Source organism: Leopardus geoffroyi, chromosome D4 (assembly GCF_018350155.1).
Source record: "Leopardus geoffroyi isolate Oge1 chromosome D4, O.geoffroyi_Oge1_pat1.0, whole genome shotgun sequence".
In the NCBI taxonomy this organism is placed as follows: domain Eukaryota; kingdom Metazoa; phylum Chordata; class Mammalia; order Carnivora; family Felidae; genus Leopardus; species Leopardus geoffroyi.
In genome coordinates this window covers 85,772,588-85,791,710 of record NC_059342.1, presented here as the reverse complement: position 1 = coordinate 85,791,710, position 19,123 = coordinate 85,772,588, and the positions used below count along the sequence as shown (strand labels likewise).

Below are 19,123 nucleotides of genomic sequence, written 5' to 3'. Positions count from 1 at the left end.
AGGTACTGTTCCAGGTGCTGGGCACAGAGCAGTGAAGGAAAAGCCAGAAATCCCCCAGTACCTGCTGGTGGGGGAGGCAGACAATACAGCACGCAGGGAAAAGTGTATGGAGAGTCAGCTGTGGTAAGAGAGGAAAAAGGTAAAGCAGGGCGGGGGCGGCTAGGCAGAGGGGAAGGGGGGGTTGCAATCTTCAATGGCGAGGGCGGAGAAGCGCTTTCACTGAGAAAGTGACATCTGAACACGCTTTCCAATACGTATGCACACATGTGGGCACACACACGTACATAAAGACACGACTGTTACTACCGTCACCTGCGAAAGGTGTCAGTGCATAGCACTTTCACTTTCTACTTTTTGTACTTTCAGTACTTTTGTACTTTCGGTATTGCTCCATTTCTTTCCAAGTAGGTGATAAAACAAGGCTGTGAGCAACACGGCATCTGGGGAGAAACCCGAAAGTGAACTTCCACAGACGTGCACTTGGAGCACGGCTCACGGCCAGGTAGTCCCGACGCACGAGGGTGGGGTCGGGCGCCTGGTGCTCTGGCACCACCTGGTGGCCATTTCCAGCCGAGCAATGTCCTCTGCAGCCCATCAAGGAAGTCCGTCCGCAAGGCGCACAATTGTAGCAACCCCACCTGCCCCGTGGATAGGGACTGGAGAGAAAAAGGGCGGCACAGATGCAGTCTGGTTTGTTGGGTGGCAGGGTCAAGGCAGGATTTATTCAGCTTGGATTTTCAGAGTTTTTACAACGTTCCATTGTAACTACAAGGGCGCAGTCCTTTACAAATGTACTCGAGGGCAGAAGTGGAGAGAGGTGGGTTGGGGGGGCACAGATCCATAAAACCAGGCCCTCTGCGTATGTGTCCCCAAAAAGGTTGGGGAATTTGTAGTGACAAACTCAGGTCACACAGCCTGTGGAAGAGGACGGGTCTTCCCCAGTGAGAGTGCCTAAGGGCCAAGGTCCTACGAGTCTGGCTGGGCTCAGGAGCCACGTAGCTGCTCTCCGTGATTAATCACTAACTAACTGAGCATGGGCACAGGCCACTAAGCCAGCACCTCCTCACCAAAGCCCAGAGGAGAGTGAGGTACAAGCCCCGGGTGACAGGGCAGTGATGCTGATCACACCAAGGACTCTTCCTAGGACACTGGTCCCTTCTCCATCCTCTGGTCCTCGGTCTGGGTCGAGGGCCCCTCCTCTGTGCGCCCTCCACTAACCCGCCACAGCACCTGTCACCCTGACGGGGAACTGCCGTCATCCCTGAGCATGTGCCTGCTGGGCCACGAGCTCTGTACCCATCTCGTTCGCCACCAGGGACGGCACCTACAAGCGCGACACCCTGCGTCTGAATGCAGCTCTCCACCTACCACCAGCATGGCAGGGGGCAAGGGCCTCTCTAAGCTCCACTTCCCCCTCTGTGCCCCACCTTGTGCAGCACTGGCCTGAGTGCTCCGTGTGCATGAGGTCCCTGAGCTGAGGCCGCCTCTGTGGGTAAGTGCTGACGGCAGTGCCCGGCACAGGGCAGATTCTCCAACGGTTATTTTAGCCTCAGTCCCCAGCACAGAACCCTGCAGTCGGCTGTGTTCTCAATAAAAATGGATGAATTACTCCCCCAGCCTACTGTGGAAGGGAAGGGGCAAGGTCAGAGCAAGGCTGTGATGCCTGAGCCACCCCAACAGCACCCCCAAGCCATCTGGTCCTGCTGCCCCCCAAAAAGGCTCAAGGACTGCACAAAAGGACTTGAAGGAGACAAGGCCCTCCCGCAGGTACAAACACCCCTGCAGGGTGGGGCGGGGAGAAGTGGTGCAAATACCGGGGCTAATGCCTGAGGCAGGAGGGGCCGGGGGGAGCACAGCAGCAACATTCGGGGCTCAGGCAGGACCCAGGTGGAAGTTACCTCCCAGCAGCCGCCTCAACTAAGAACAGGTGAAACTTGCCTTAACAATCCCTCCAGCCCAGATCCCTCCCAGGCTCCCTACAGACTGATCTTCAAAGCCCAGCCAGCCCATGTGAACATCACATGGCCCATGTGAACATCACATCCTAGCCCAACGGCCCATGTGACCATCACATCCTAGCCTTGCTGTCCTTGCTTCCTGTGCACTCCTTCCCCCACCCCACCCACTGATTCCTTGCATTCAAACCCACTCCCAAGTGGTCAGAGCTGTGGTCCTCACAGGGGAAGGAAAGAGGGGGCTTAGAGGTACCACAGGCCCCGCCTATGGGGAAGCATGTTCTGTGCTGGGACTTGCAATCTCTCTGCCAGCCCTGTGGAGGCGGCTTCCAGCCAAGGAAGGAGAGATGCGCAAACAGGTGCCAAAATGCTGCCGGAGGTCGCCGGCGGCCACGCCTGCCCTGCTGTCTCTCACAGGGGCCGTGAGACCATCCTCCCTCCTCTCCTCTCCAGTCTTAATCTAGATGTTACTTCCTCCAGGAACCCTTCTGGGACCCCCTCTGTTATGTCCTTCTCCCACTGGCTTTTAGAGCACCCAGCCTTCTCCTCCATGGCACCTGCCACAGTTGTCCTGCATCTGGGTTCGTCTTCCTCCCCGGACCGCCACAGCTCTGGCACACAGCACTCGGCTGCCTCTCCAAGACATCCAGTAAGAGGGTCACGCGAGCCGTGTCAGGAGCTGGCCCGAGGCTTCCACGGCTCACAAACCCTTTCCTGAGCAACCTTTGTGCTGCTGTCAATGTAAGTTTACGTTCCGGAACTAGATGCTCAAAAGTCACAAAGTGTCCCATGTTCCAGCGGATGGCCTTCATCTTACAGAAAGGAAAACTCAAGTCTCCTTGCTTAAACAGTCACATTTATAAAGACAATCTCAAAGGAAATGACAGAAAGGAAGGTTCAGTTACAGTTACTGGGATGTTTCTTGATATTTAATTATTTATAGATTCTACCTCCTTGGACTTCCAGTTTAAACTGCAAAAGCAACAGGTCCCTGTTGCTCTAAGGCAAATCCAGTAAGATGTACAAATAAAACTATCAACCCACCCTTCCCCCCCGCTGCCCTCCCCCTTCACTCCAGAGGTAATCACAGCAAGCAGCAAGGTGTATGCCTCCAAGCATTTCCGCTAAGCCGCATAAATACACATAACCAAGCGGGACTCATACCAGAAACCAAGGCCATACCCTCAAGCGCCTGCAGGGCCCAGGCAGACGAGGTCACTGGTGAAGACGCAGGTATAACAGGAGCAGGACACACGGGGCCTGTGGCTAACTACACCACTTAGAGCTTTCCATCTGGAACATTTGTAAAGCTCTGAACTGGCCACACGAAGCAACCAAGGGGGAGATTAGACAATGCTCTTTGGGCCGGGTAGCAGAGTGGATAGAAGTTCAGATTTTGGAGCCCTGGTCACAGCCTGGGCCTAGCATCTATTGGTTGGGTGACCTTAAGAAAGATATTTAGTCTCAGGGCACCTGGGTGGCTCAGTCGGTTAAGCGTCTGACTTCGGCTCAGGTCATGCTCTTGTGGTTTGTGGGTTCGAGCCCCATGTTGGGCTCTGTGCTGACAGCTCAGAGCCTGGAGCCTGCTTCGGATTCTGTGTCTCCCTCTCTCTCTGCCCCTCCCCTGCTCACATGCTGTCTCTTGTCTCTGTCTCTCAGAAGTGAATATTTTAAAAAATAATCTTAAAAAAAAAGATACTTAGTCTTTCTGTGCTTCAATTTCCTCCTCTAAATATAGGTGATCTAATACTGCCCATCTTGTGAGTTCACTGTGAGATGAGAGTAAGTTCACTGTGTAAAGCACTTAACACAGTGCCCAGCACAGGGTTATCTGCCACCACAGGCCACCAGTTTGCAACCCCTACTGGAGACGTTATTATGCAATTTATCTTTTAAACCCACCAGACTGTGGCCTCCTCCCATGTCGGAACAGAGAAAGCCGGCTCCTTTGTAATAAACGCCTAATCCATCGCTGCCTTTTTGCCACTCCAAAAATTAGAAAGTATCTAATACACTTTAACGTGTAAAGTTAACGTGTAATACACACGTTAAAGTGTATTAGATACTTTCAGATTATGTTCCCCACGAATTAGAACAGTTCATACTCCCTACCAGCAATGTCATAGAGGACCCACTTCCCCACTCACTTGCTAACACTGGTTTTATTGTAACTTTTTGCTAATTAAAAAGATAAAAAAAGAAAACTATTGTTTTAATTTGTATTCATTCTGCTACTGATTATCGTTTGAGGCAGAGATCTCAACTTCTTTTTTTCTCCCTTTCTTCTTTAGAATGAGAACTCCTGTTTTTAGCTAAGCCCACCCTGTGCTCCCTTGTAGCTCAATGTGGCTAAGCTCTACTCATTGAGATATAAATGTTAGTGCTGTGTGAGACCTTTAAGAAAGGTCTGAAAGGGTTGGGGCGCCTGGGTGGCGCAGTCGGTTGAGCGTCCGACTTCAGCCAGGTCACAATCTCGCGGTCCGGGAGTTTGAGCCCCGCGTCGGGCTCTGGGCTGATGGCTCGGAGCCTGGAGCCTGTTTCTGATTCTGTGTCTCCGTCTCTCTCTGCCCCTCCCCCGTTCATGCACTGTCTCTCTCTGTCCCAAAAATAAATAAACGTTGAAAAAAAATTAAAAAAAAAAAAAAAAAAAAAAGAAAGGTCTGAAAGGGTCACTATGAAATTGTGACTCATAATAAGAAATATGTATTTGGTCTTTATCCCCCTTGCTCGTACAGAGCTCCTAAAATGCTTGGAATTTTCTAGGTGAAGAGAGCAATTAAAAAAAAAAAAGTATCTTTTGTTATGTTAAAAAAAAAAAAGAAACGTCTGAAAGGGCACGGGCACACCCTTCTTCCCCTTGTCTCCTTCAGGCTTTTGGAATGCAGATGTAATGACTGGAGCTCAAGCAGCCATCTTGAATCAGGAGGCAATCTGCTATAGATGGAAGAGCTGCAAGACCTAAGGAACCTGGGTCTGGGATGACACTGATTCCACCATACCAACCATACACTGCCTACCTCTTCACTTTTTCATGAGATGAAAACATATAAACCCTTATCGTTCAAGCCATTTTATGCAGGGGTTATCTACCGTATGCAACCAAATCTAGCCCTAATACACCTTCTCATCCCCAAAAGTCAAAACTGAACCTGTATTTCTCCTTCCTTAAGACAGATAAATAACAAAGCCTCTATGTTTCATTTCCTCTGTGTTTATTTAAGTGTCCTAAACATGGAACACTTATTTCTTCACTCTCTCATCCCTTCTCCCAACCTTAGGTTTTGCAAAGGTGGTTTAGAATTTTTGTTTTCAGCCTGTTATGTTTTGCCATATAGCAGTTCTCCTCTATCTTAAAAACTGTTAATAAGTTAACACAATAAAAACTCCGATGCACAGCAGCAGTAGTCACTGAGATAAGCCATAGGCACTGACAGGTACCCTGCTCTGCTCTGCTCTGCTCCCTGCATTCTTCCTCTATCCCATCATCTCTGCCCTGCTTTCACTGTCCTTCCACTGGACAGTTTTACAAGGCATTTTCTCCGCTGCACTTCATAGATACTGTATGTTTTATGCCCTCACATGTTTGAATCGCCTTTCTTTTGCAATAAGCCGTAAGTGGCATTGTGGCTGGGCACACAGAGGACTGCAGCCCCTCTCCCTTGAACAGTCTGCAGACAAGTCCATTGCCTTCCAGCCTCCAGCACTGTATATGGGAAGCCTAATGAGAGTCTAATTCTCTTTCCTTTAAAATCCTGCTCCTTCTTCTTACAAGAGATTTTTCTCTTTCTTCTTGGAGTTTAAGAATTTTACTACAAAATAGGTTATAGCCTTAGTATGAACTGGATGAATCCACTGAATCTGAAGAATCACATCTTTCTTCAGTTCACCGCTATTTCCCTCTACTGCTTTTCTATTACTCCTCCATCTATTCCTTTTTCTCCTTCTGGAACTTCTATTGCCCCCATGCCAGGTCTCCTGGATAAGGCCTCTAAGTGTCTCACATTTTAATTCATGATTTCCATTTCTTTTTATTATTGTTCTGGGTTGTGAGGCATTTCTTCTGTGTGACTTTCCAAACCACTAATTTCAACTCTTCTATTGATCTTTGAATTCAAAATACATGTTTTTTAGTTCCAGAAAGCCTCTGGTACACTCCAATCTCACCCCTTTGGGAGTTCCTTCCTTGTGAATTAAAGTTCTTAAGCGTCCTCTCCATTCACCCTGCCTCAAAGGAGCCACTGCTCCAAGTGTGAAGCTTGGCCTTCCCTCCTTTCTATGGCCAAGTCTCCGAAAAGGTGCTGTCACTTGCCATTGAAGGATACGGGTTCTCACATTCCCCGTTCATGGCAGACTGCTTGAGCCTCTGCGGCAGCAGAAGGCGAAGCCCTGGACGACCTGACAGCCTCTGTTCAAGAGGGCTCAAGGGAAATGAGCTGGTGAAGTGTGACCTTCCTGCTGAGAAGTGGGGGGGGGAGGGGGGGGCAGATGCTTTGCCCTTCGGTCCCCACCCTGGTGATGACAGGAGAGAGGAGTCCTCGGTCCTCGCACCTGCACAGACTGGGGGCAATTCTGCCCAGATTCTCCGCGGACAGCAAGTGGGCAACCACCATCCCTCTCCAGGAATCCAATTCTGTTTTCTCTTTTAAGTATTTTTTTTTAATTTTAAAAAGTTTACTTCTTTTTTAGTAATTTCTACACCCACCATGGGGCTCGAACTCACAACCCTGAGATCAAGAGTTGCATGCTCTTCCAACTTGAGCCAGCCAGGTGCCTCATCCTGGAATCCGGTTCTAATCAGACCCAAAAGCACAGACAGTGGAGACAGGTTCCTAGAACAAGACTGACCTAGAGTCCAATCTCAACTCTGCCACTAACTTGCTTTGCGACCTCAGGGAGACTACTTCCCTCTGAGTCTGTTTTGTCTTGTGCTCCTGCCCATCCTCCAGCAGTTGTCTCCAGCATCCTCCTCGGGGAACCAATCCCACCAGTAGGTAAGTTTCAGGGAAAGAGCTTCTTCTAAGCACTATATGAATTACTTGTATTGTAGTTGATTGTGGAACATGAAGGAAGCCTGAAGCCCTGGTAGGAAAACATCAGAAACTTTGCCTTCTGCCTCTTTTGTGATAATGGGTTGACAGAAGGGTAAGGCTACTAGAAGAATCTGAAAAATATTGTAATCTTTCAGCTTTTAACATTTTTGTGATTTCTCCTACCTGTACAGAATCTCTTAACGTTCTTTTAGGCAAACACTCTCTGCTTCTCCCCCTTTTATTCTTTTATGTTGTCTCAAGACCCGAGAACCATGGCCACAAAGCAGATGGGTATGGAGAGCCATAAGAGAGTCCAAGTTGGTTTTAGTCTGGTAATATTTACTGAGCACCTACCGTATATAAGGCACTGCATGGGATACAATAATGGGCAAGACACAACCCCTGCCTTCAAAGAGCTTAAAGTCTAGAGGCGCCTGGGTGGCTCAGCCTGTTAAGTGTCCAGCTTTGGCTCAGGTCATCATCTCAAGGTTTGTGGGTTCAAGCCCCGTGTGAGGCTCTCTGCTGTCAGCATGGAGCCTGCTTTGGATCCTCTGTCTCCCTCTCTCTCTGCAACCCGCCCCCCCCCCCCCGCTCTTGTGTGTGCACACACTCCCTCTCTCTCTCTCTCAAAAATAAATAAATACTTCTTAAAAAAAGAGTTTAAAGTCTGGTAAAGGAGGTAAGGTAGGAGGTACAGGTACATCAAAAAAAAGCATGATATGGGGCGCCTGGGTGGCGCAGTCGGTTAAGCGTCCGACTTCAGCCAGGTCACAATCTCGCGGTCCGTGAGTTCGAGCCCCGCGTCGGGCTCTGGGCTGATGGCTCGGAGCCTGGAGCCTGTTTCCGATTCTGTGTCTGCCTCTCTCTCTGCCCCTCCCCCGTTCATGCTCTGTCTCTCTCTGTCCCAAAAAAATAAACGTTGAAAAAAAAAAAATTTTTAAAAATAAAAAAATAAAAAATAAAAAAGCATGATGTGATGCAGAATGTAGGCAGGGCCACGAGGAAGTTAAAATATGTGCCATGAGGGTTTAAAAGGAAGGAGAGCCCCCAGCAGCTGGGGGCACACAGATAGGGCTCACAGAATCTTAGGGAGCAAGAATGGGGGGGGGGAGGGGAAGAGGGTGGCAGGGCACTGACCACCAGAGTGCGGTCTCTTGAAGACAATGACCACGTCTTATTTGTCTTCATATGCCTTCACCCTTCCTCCCACGGCCAAGCAACTCACACAAGAGCTGGCCTTTCTGATGAAGGGTCTGGGGCAAGGGTAGCTGAACTGGAAAGAGAGAGGAGAAGGGCCTGTGCGGAAGTACAGGGACAGACTGAGGCTGAGAGAAAGGAAGTCATCCCAGGTACTGGGGAGTCAGACACAGAACATCCAGCTTCTCACCACTGGAAGCAAAAAGGCAACAGCATAACAAGGGAGCAACAAGAGGTTCTGCACAAGGAGGTAGAGAAAAGAAAAGCCCTTGATGTAAGAACCAACAGAGAAAACCTCTGAGTTTAATCTGGAGAGAAGGAACCTCTGCATGCATGGCTCACAGAGGATGTCTGATGTCCCAAAAGCCACCCTGCAGCTCCTCAGCCCCACAGACCCCACTTGGCATGAGGTTCCTCTGACCGCACCACCACCCAGATCACCTGCACCAGCGTGCACCTTTCTGTGCCTGTATTTTATGGCCCTGCTCAAGAGAGCACATCTGACTATGGTCCATAAGCCAACTTACCAGGAATACATGTGGGGCTTCATAATCCCAGGCCAACAGGATATACCATCCCAGCACGTCTCTTTCCAAACAGTAGCCGCTGTAAAAGTAGGAGGAATAACTACATTTACAACCATGTTCCATATGGTAAGACTTGTTTTTCAAAGCTCAGCAAGGTCAGACCAACTATAGTGCTGTAAGATATGATTTCAGCCTGTTCTTTGAAATGTCAGTTTTTTCCGCAGGTCAATATTTTATATCACCATTAGCCTACCAGGTAGCAAAGCCTGTCCCAAATGCATCAAAATCAACTTAAACTTCTTAAACTTCTCCTTTCCTGTCATGCTTTGGATACATGCTGTGTTAAGCATGCAAGGGTTTGCCCGGAGGAATCACCCCCAAAGAAAAGCATCGACTCTATGGGAATGTGCATTCTGGCAGGCCCAAAGCACCAGCCATGGCCTCGAGGGGACTCAGGAGTACCCAGATACAAACACTCCTGCCCTCTGAGCACACTGCTGTTGAAAAGAGTGTGCATACAAGGGAGGGAGCGGCCGGCATGTCCCGACACAGCGACGGCCTCTTGGCAGCCCGCTGGCACAGACAAGCATCCTGCATAGGGTGCCTGCAAAGGCCCCCGTCACTGGTTTCTGTCCTCCACAGCACCCCCCCCCCCCACCTCACTCCACACCCAGGAGGGCGACCGTACCACCTCCTTCCCTGAGGAGAGTTGACTTCAGCTCCCTTGGGTCCCTCCCTTAGCCTAAATGTTTCTGTATCTTCTTCTGGTCCTCTGCTCCCACCTCTGAGAAAGAGGCAATTGCCAGAGATCCAGGGCCAACCACTGGCCTGGGCTTGGGGCTAAGACACCTCTCCCTGGCAACCCCAATCTCTTCCACTCTCTTGGTCTTACCCTCTACCTGAGAACACCTGCAGTCCTCCCCAGTCTTCAAAAGAACTTTGACCCTTGAACTCCAGGCTGCTTCCCATCAGACACCCCAACTTCCTCAGTACCGCACCCTCTCACTACCACCCGCCTGGAAACACTCTACCTGACGAGTGGGGCTGCTCCCTCCCAGGCCACCAAGACCTCCCAACTGCAGAGACTAGTGACCTCAGGTTCTCCCACCTCTTGGTTCACTAGTCCCTCTTTCTGGAAACTCAGCTTTCGGCCCCTAATAACGACTTTGTGGCTCTGTCTCCTCCCATCCCGTTAGCCTCTCTAGCCTCCTCTGCTGGCTCCTTTCTTCTGCTGACCCCTTCCTTTTGTCCTCTCACCTTGCAGAGCTTCCCCGAAGCCCCTCCTCCCGGAGATCTGGCGTCTGCCTCCCTCTCCAGCCCACCACCACCCTGCTATGTCTCACGCTTCATGCTCCAGCAACAGGGAAACCAACCCAAACACAGACACCCACTGAATTGCTGGAGGCTCACCCACTGGCCCACCTGCTTCCCACCTGCTTCCGGCAGCCAGGCTGCGCTCAGGCGGCCCCCTTGCTACCACCCTGAGCCACACAGCTCACCAAACCTTCTGATCCTTCACTACCGACAGCTGAGAAATATTAAGCGAACACCTCTAACGTACGTATATTTATTTGTACGTTAACTACACATTCTAATGTACCGACGTGTTATACATATTATAAAACAAATACAACGATCAAAGCAATAAAGATGAAATAAATAGGCTAAAACAATGACTTTATTTTATTCATCAACAATACAAAAAGCTTTCATTCTCATGATTAATAATAGCTTTAATAAGAGCAATGTGACTGATATGCTTCCCTTTTCTCAGTGTTTTAAGTACACTTTTTACAGATGTGCAACATACACACAGAAAACAGCACAATTACAAGTGCACAGGTTAAAGAATTCTCACGAAGTCGGTATATCCATGTAGCCAGCACCCAGAAGCAGAGACCAAACATCACCAGCACCCCCAGAAACCCACTGCACCCCCTTCTATCACTACCTACCGCCCAAGGGTAGCCATCCTCGTGGACAAGATGTCACAAAGTAAGTATCGCAATTCCTTTTAAAGATGAGAGTGAGGGGTGCCTGGGGGGCTCAGGTGATTGAGTGTCTGACTTGACTTTGGCTCAGGTCATGCTCTCCTGGTTCTTTAGATCGAGCCCTGTGTCAGGCTCCATGCTCGGTGTGGAGCCTGCTTAAGATTCTCTTTCTCGGGGCGCCTGGGTGGCGCAGTCGGTTAAGCGTCCGACTTCAGCCAGGTCACGATCTCGCAGTCCGTGAGTTCGAGCCCCGCGTCAGGCTCTGGGCTGATGGCTCAGAGCCTGGAGCCTGTTTCCGATTCTGTGTCTCCCTCTCTCTCTGCCCCTCCCCCGTTCATGCTCTGTCTCTCTCTGTCCCAAAAATAAATAAACGTTGAAAAAAAAAAAATTAAAAAAAAAAAAAAAAGATTCTCTTTCTCTCCCTCTGCCCTCTCCTCCACTCACATTCTCTCTCTTTCTCTCAAAGAAAAAAAAAAAACTTCAAAAGATGAGGATGAGGAGACTGAAATTAAGCACCTCTCTCAAGCTCGCAAACCTAAGGTGAGTCAGAGCAGGACCCCAGGTCTTTGGACTTCAGTGTTTCAGTGTACTGTTTCTACTTGCAGAGAAATACTGTTTCCAACATAAACACCCTCACAAGAGGCTAAAACACTTAATAAAAGAACATGCTTATGGACTCTGCCCATCCCAAAACACAACTCATGACAGAAGAGAAGAATAAAATGGTCTATTGATCCAACTTTGAGACAGACACATAGAAAGTCTGGACAAAGTGTTAAGAATAAGATAATGGCTGATAAAATCTTGCCATTTGTAACAACATGGATGGACCTAGAGGCTATTATTACGTTACGTGAAATAAGTCAGACAGAGAACAAAAATACTGTATGATTTTATATATGGAACCTTAAAACAAAACCAAAACAAAACAAAAAACAGATTCTTTTTTTATTTTTTTTAACGTTTTTTATTTATTTTTGAGACAGAGAGAGACAGAGCATGAATGGGGGAGGGTCAGAATCCGAAGCAGGCTCCAGGCTCTGAGCTGTCGGCACAGAGCCCGATGCCAGGCTCGAACTCACGGACCGCGAGATCGTGACCTGAGCCGAAGTCGGCCGCTTAACCGACTGAGCCACCCAGGCGCCCCAAAAAACAGATTCTTAAATACAAAGAACAAACTGGTGGTTGCCAGAGCAGAGATGGGTGGGGAGATGGGTGAAACAGGTGAAGGGATTAAGAGGAACAAACTTCTAGTTATAAAATAAATAAGTCTGGGGCGCCTGGGTGGCTCAGTCAGTTAAGCATCCGACTTCAGCTTAGGTCACGATCCCACAGTTTGTGAGTTCAAGCCCCTCATCGGGCTCTGTGCTGACAGCTCAAAGCCTGGAGCATGCTTTGGATTCTGTGTCTCCTTCTCTCTCTGCCCCTCCCCAACCTGTGCTCTGTCTCTCTCTCTCTCTCTCTCTCTCTCTCTCTCTCAAAAATAAATGTGAAACAATTCTTTTTAATAAAAAATAAAATAAATAAATAAAAATAAATAAGTCAACACCAAATATTAAAAGCATTTGTACAGGGGCGCCTAGATGGGTCAGTTGGTTAAGTGTCTGACTCTTGGTTTCAGCTCAGGTCATGATCTCACGTTTTGTGAGTTCGAGCCCCACGTTGGGCTCTATGCTGACAGCATGGAGCCTGCTTGGGATTCTCTCTCTCCCTCCTCTTTCTGCCCCTCCCCCACTTGTTCATGCTCTTTCTCTCTCTCTCTCTCTCTCCCTCAAAATTAATAAACAGACTTTACAAAATAAATAAATAAAAGCATTTGTACAGCAAAGGAAACCATCAAAAAACAAAAAGGCAACCTAGTGAATGGGAAAAGATATTTGCAAATGACATATCCAATAAGAGGTTAATATGCAAAATATATAAATAATTTACACAACTCAACACCAAAAAGATGCCAAATAATCTGACTTTTAAATGGGCAAGGGCTCTGAATATTTTTCTAAAGAAAATATGCAAATGGCTTACAGACACGTAAAAGATGCTCAACATCACTCCTCATCAGGGAAATGCAAATCAAACCACAATGAGGTATCACCTCACACCAGTCAGAATGGCTAGCATCAAGAAGACAGGAAACGACAAGTGTTAGTGAGGATGAGGAGGAAAGGAAACCTTCGTGCACTGTTGATATAGTATAAATTGGTGCAACCCCTGTGGAAAATAGTATGGACGTTCCTCAAACAATTAAAAATAGAACTACCCTATGATCCAGTAATTCCAGTACTGGGTAACTGCCCAAAGAAAACAAAAACACTAATTGGAAAAGATACATGCACCTGTATGTTTATTGCAGCATTATTTACAACAGCCAAGATATGGAAGCAGCCCAAGTGTCCACTGACAGAGGAGTGGATAAAGAAGATATGGTAGGCACATATACACAATGGAATATTATTCATCCATAAAAAAGAATGGGATCTTACTATCCGTGACAATATGGATGGTCCTAGAGGCTATTATGCTAAGTGAAATTAGAGAAAGACAAATACCATATAATTTCGCTTCCATGAAGAACCTAAAAAACAAAACAAAAAGCCAGATTCTTAAATACAGAAAACTGGTGGTTGCCAGAGGGGAAGAGGGTGGGTGATGAGCAAAAGGGGATTAAGAGGTACAAAGTATTGTACCAGTATTAAGTTAAGTCACGGAGACGAAAAGTACAGCATAGGGAATACAGTCAATAATATTGTCATGGCAGTGTATTGTGACCGATGGTAATTACATTTATCATGATGAGCACTGAATAATGCATAGAATTGTCCAGTCACAAATCACTATGTTGTACACCTGAAGCTCATATAACACTGTATGGCAACTATACTTCAACAATTAAAAAAAAAAAAAAAAAAGGAAAACGATAAAAAGAGATGATGGCTTTTTTTTGGGGGGGGGACATCTATCTTTATTTTCTTACTTTTCCATAATTAACATTTAATAATCAGGAAAAGAACTACTTTTTAATTGAGATATAATTTACATACCATAAAATGGACCCTTTTACACTAGAACTCAGCAGGTTTTAGCATATTCACTAAGTTGCACAGTCATCTCCACTAATTCCAGAACATTTTCATCAGCCCCAAAAGAAACCCTGTCCCATTAGCATGCACTCCTGTGCCCCATCTCCCTGGCGGCCACCAATCTACTTTCTGTGTCTATGGGTTTGCTTCTTCTAGACATTTCATAAAAACAGAATCATGCGGTATGTGGCCTTTGGTGTCTGGTTTCTCTCACTTAAAATGTTTTCAAGGTTCATCCACGTTGTACTAAGAATCAGTACTTCATTCTTCTTTATAGCTAAATAATACTCCATTATATGGATGTACCACATTTTGTTTATCCATTCATCACCTGATGGATATTTGGGTTGTTTCCATGTTGGGCTATCATGAATAACACTTCTACTGCTATGAACATGCACGTACAACTTCTGGTGTAAGCATGTGCTTTCAATTCTCCCAGGTATTTACCTAGGAATGGAATTAAGTCATGTGGTAATTTGGTATTTCATTTTTTGAGACACTGACATATTGTTTTCCAAAGAGTATGTGCCATTTTACATTCCCACCAGCAATATGCCCTCCTGCAGAATGAAGCAAATCTCTCCAGGGTGGTTCGAAAAGATGATGTCCAGAGGAATCACCACAAAAGTGGCCCCAGGTACACTGCACACCTGCACAGCATTTTATTAGCTAGAAAACACATGTGCAGGCAGACTGGATGGCATGGAGCTTGCTTTCAAATCTTTTACCCCTCATATGTGTACAGTTCTTTAGAGTGGAGAGTGTCTTCACATGCATGATCCCTAGTTTAACCAGGAACTCCTGCTTTCTCTGTTAATTATGGTTTCATGTTCTGTCTTCTCTCCATCATTTCATTTGTATTATATTTTATGTCATAATCAGAAAAACTACTTTGAAATCATCTGATACTTGAATGGTTCCACTCCCACTGCCAATCCTTTCCCATGACTTGCCCATGGATGGTCTTTCATTCTAACTCATCTCTCAGTGATGGGAGCATGCCTTCCAATGGTTTCCCCCTACCCCGGAGTGGTGCATGGTTGTAGCAAAAGCTACACACAAGGTGTGTCTTTATACAACTGGAAAGAATTTCTGTTACCACCAAATGTGAACTAAAACTGGGCTGAGAATTCTCTTTTTTTTTTTTTTTTTGGTCACAACCTTTTCCCTCAAAACTTGACAGGTACTGTCCCATTGCCCCCTGGCACCTATGCTGTAGGTAAGCCTGAGCCTCGTTAATTTTTTTTTTTTCTTTGATTTAAAGGTTCCTTCTGCCAGGATGGTAATGGTATCCTCTCCTAATTTTGGCTAATTTTGCCTGGCTCACGATGAGCCCTTCTAATCTACAGATTCAGGTCCTTCTTCAGAAAAATTGAGGCTTCCTTCTATGCTGTTTGTTCTAGTCTCCAGGCTGGTTTGTTATCCACACCTTGGGGTCTCCTCTGTGGCTTTCCTGTCCCTTCTGAGCACGGCAATGTGTCTCCTCCTGACCCCTTGACATACCGCGGTGCCACAGTCTCAAATGCTGGCATCATGCGCTTCATTTCCTTCTGTACCTTAAGTCCGCAAGCTGCTTTCTCATCTGTCTGTTGACTCATCATCTCACTTTTCACAGCATCTCTGACTTCTCAGGGAGGACAAAGACAACCTTTGAAGCTGGGAAACCTTCTGTCCAAAGCTTGCTCCTTCTGTTTCTTGCACACCTTACTGACTTCCCTTGACACCACTGATCTTCTCAGTGCATCCCCTCCAGTGTTCCTTCTTCCATTTGTTCATCCTTAAATGAGGACACGTGAGACCTCGTCTGGTATTTACCCAAAATTTGCACACATATTCCCTTTGGTCTCCTCTCTACTCACCCTAACGGATTCAAGGTTCCTTGGGCAGGGTTGTGGGTGAAGGCCCAGAGAATGAGGCCCTGGCACTCATCAACTGGGACCACTCTTTAGTAACTGTCTTCTCTTGCCTCGGTTTCCTCTTCTATAAAACTGGATAGTAGTTGAGCTCATCTTTCAACACCCTTTAGCTCTACATTTTTATGGTACTCATAACACATCATACAGATTTAAAAGTTTCATTAGTTTGGAACCAATTATCAAGGACTTTGCTCAACATATGTAAGAACAAGTAATAACCTATTTCTTAAGAAAAACTCACTGTACTTTATTTCAAGTTAAGCAAACCACAAATATTAAGTTCAAGAAATAGGCTTCATTTGATTATATATAAGAAAAAGGAGAATTATAAATAATTTACCAAAAGCTAGCAGAGTACATGGCCCAAGGATGTACTGGGTATGAGATGCATACAAGAAAAAATGAAACAAGAAATGTATACAAGAAGGCAGAAGTTTGGTGCCTGGGTGGCTCAGTTGGTTAAGCAACTGACTTCGGCTCAGGTCATGATCTCACAGTTTGTGAGTTCAAGCCCCACACTGGGCTTCCTGTTGTCAGTGCAGAGCCTGCTTCGGATTCTCTGTCTCCCTCTGTCTCTCTCTCTCTCTCTCTCTCTCTCTCTCAAATTAATTAATTAATTAATTAAACATTAAAAAAACTTTAAAAAGAAGGCAAGAGCTATACACAAGCAATTGAGAATCAGCCTTTCTCTTCCTGTCAGGCTGCCCAGCCCCCCACCAATTCCATAACCTGCAGTCTTGTCTAAACACTGGAAACCAAGTGGGAACACTGTAACAACCATGTCATCGCTGGACCTGTCTTTTCAGAGACATAAGGGATAATGACACTGATCGAGAGCTTCCTATTGGCACACACATTATCCCAATTAATCCTGGCAAGCACCTGTTAGGGCACTCACTCCTCCATGTTCTCTGGCACTCCAACATGTCCCGTTGGGCAGGCCAAGAATGCAACCTCCGACCAGCCTTTACCCAGGCCACTTTTCAAGGTTGTGCTTGCAGTGGGCAGCTTTGAGGGATGAGACAATGTCCCCCTCAGGGCTGAAAAGTAAGCTTGCTTACTGCCTGCTATAAAGCACCTGGTGCCCCCAGCACAGTGTTTCTCAGCCCTGACACAGAAGCACAGCCTCCATCTGGGCCCATGGCATCACCCCCATGGAATGTGGGGGAAGGGAAATGGACACACACACTAATGTTGATGCTAGCAATAAAGTCCTTTGCCTCTGACTCAGGCATTACACATACAAAAGGGTGGAAGAAAAGAAAAGAAAAAAGAAAAGAAGAGAAGAGAAGAGAAGAGAAGAGAAGAGAAGAGAAGAGAAGAGAAGAGAAAAAAAAGAAAGAAGACAGGGGAAGTTCTCCCTCCTAACTCACCCCAACCTGAATCCTGTAACCCACCTCTCCTAGATCCCATAACAGAGCTCAGTATACATCTTCCCATCTTTAACTCCAGGTTTTGTTCTTTAACTCAAACTCATCTGGAGTCTCCACTGCTGTTTGGGGTCAAGCTTAGCAATTCCTTCTGGCATTGAAAGCCAAATGTCCCAACAATGTAATAACCATTCCTTCCCTTGCTATTGTGTAACTCCTGATGGCTCATGAATTAAGGTCCTGTGCATGTTAGCAAAGAAATCATTTCTTTTCCAGGAATCTGTTTTCCTGCTCTTACCCAAGAGCCATATGGAATTAATAAATTACTGCTTTATAATAAGTTGTGAAGGTTCAATCATTTATAGGCCATATATATGAGGCTGATCTCAACTACTCTGAGACTCCACATATTTTAAATGGGGCCAATAATGGTGATGCTGGCCCCCAATAACCATCCTCCTCTCCTTCTTTAGTAACAGAAATTCTGGTCTGTAGGTGGACACATGGCTTCCCTGAACAGAGATTACATTTCCCAACCTCCCTTACTGCTAGGTGTGGCCATATGACCAAGATCAGGCCAATGAGATGCAAGAAATGTCATGCACAAATTCTGGAAAGTGGCCCTCAAAGGCTGGAATGCAGATGCAAAAGCTAGAGCTCCAGCAGCCATTTCAGGCCTTGAAGTGACCTCAGACTTGGAAGTCATTCCTAAGATAGCCTCATGATGGAACAACAAGATAGAAGGAACCTGAGTCTCTGACCATATAGGCTCTATACCTACCCTGAGCTGATTATCTCTTGACTTCTCACACATGAGAAGTTTCTATCTTATTTATCTTTGTTATGTCTTTGTTATTTTAGTTTTCTGTCACTTATACTCCAAACTACAAAAATGGCTCCCTCATAAGGAGAGAGATAAATGTTATATGAGAATATGTATCACGAAAGATATCCAATAGATGTCAATTTTTATATTCCCCCAACTAAGGGTCTAGCACTATTTTTACACATAGCAGACAAACTCAAACATTTGTTGAAATGAACAGGAATCTAGAAGAATGAAGGCCATTTCCGTGCCCTAAAATTTTTTTAATATTTTTACCAATTTCTTTTTCCAGATAAATATCACTATTTTATCAAGTTTTGTAGACTATCTCATTGGAATTGCCAATATTTGGAGATATGGCATTATCACTATTACTATGTGTAGACTTCCCTGGAAAGAGCCAGAAGTTGATTGCTTGATCAACTGATTGATTTTCATCTTATCCATTCAAGAAACATTTTCCCCCCACGCCCTCAAAAAAACATTTAATAAGAGGCTACTCAGTAACAAGCCTTATCATAAAAATGAGACTTTGGCATTAACAACCAAACACTAGGTAAATAATCCGTAATGCCACCTCCCCCAATATCCACCAAAATACTCAGAAAGATAGAAGAGGTGATACAAATCTATACCATCACTAAAGACTAAGGCTAATGTGCTAATTGGTCCTTATCACCTCCAATTATTGATCCACGATCAACAGCTGAGCCTATTATTGCTGAAGTCCTTTACATCATACGTGTGCTACATTGGTGGGGTTTAGTCCAGTGGAGAAATCAGCAGAGGTATTCACGCAAGGATCATATTATCATCAGCAGCATTACTACTGTTATTTACTGAACCATTACTCTGTGATAGACACTTTGTCAAGCACCTTCTCTGTACTAATATACCACTGAGTTCTTATAAAAATTCTCTAAGATGGGTATTGCTATCACACCCATTTAATGTGAGAAAACTCACCCTAGCAAGTGAGGCCCCAGGAGGTCAGGTGACCTACCCAAGGACACTGTCAATAAAAGTATCTTCACTGGCTGTGGTAGTGAGTCCTCAGGCAAAGGCAGGATTTGAACCCAGTTCAGTCAGCCCCATTTTCAGAACCACTTCTCTGTGTTCCATCCCACAAGAGCTGAACAGCGTTTTATGTTCTGTACTGGTACACGTACTCCCATCCACTCATCTGCTCCCTTCTCTTTGCTAAACATTGAGGTTTTTCAACCAATGA

At 46.1% G+C, this 19,123-nt stretch overlaps 1 protein-coding gene across 12 annotated transcripts in view; it reads right to left on the bottom strand.

The window, feature by feature from the left end:
- The window catches only part of RALGPS1 (Ral GEF with PH domain and SH3 binding motif 1), a 276,400-nt gene that overhangs the window by 243,953 nt on the left and 13,324 nt on the right, over positions 1–19,123 (bottom strand). For 10 of the 12 annotated variants that reach the window (XM_045469762.1, XM_045469768.1, XM_045469772.1 and 7 more), the window contains exon 2: positions 8,710–8,788. The exons of 1 other annotated variant lie outside the window; for it this stretch is intronic. The gene's annotated coding sequence lies outside the window, so the exon portion shown is untranslated. Of the gene's footprint in view, positions 1–2,512; positions 2,614–8,709; positions 8,789–19,123 lie in introns of those variants that run through there. One more of the 12 variants, XM_045469767.1, reaches the window with a different exon arrangement.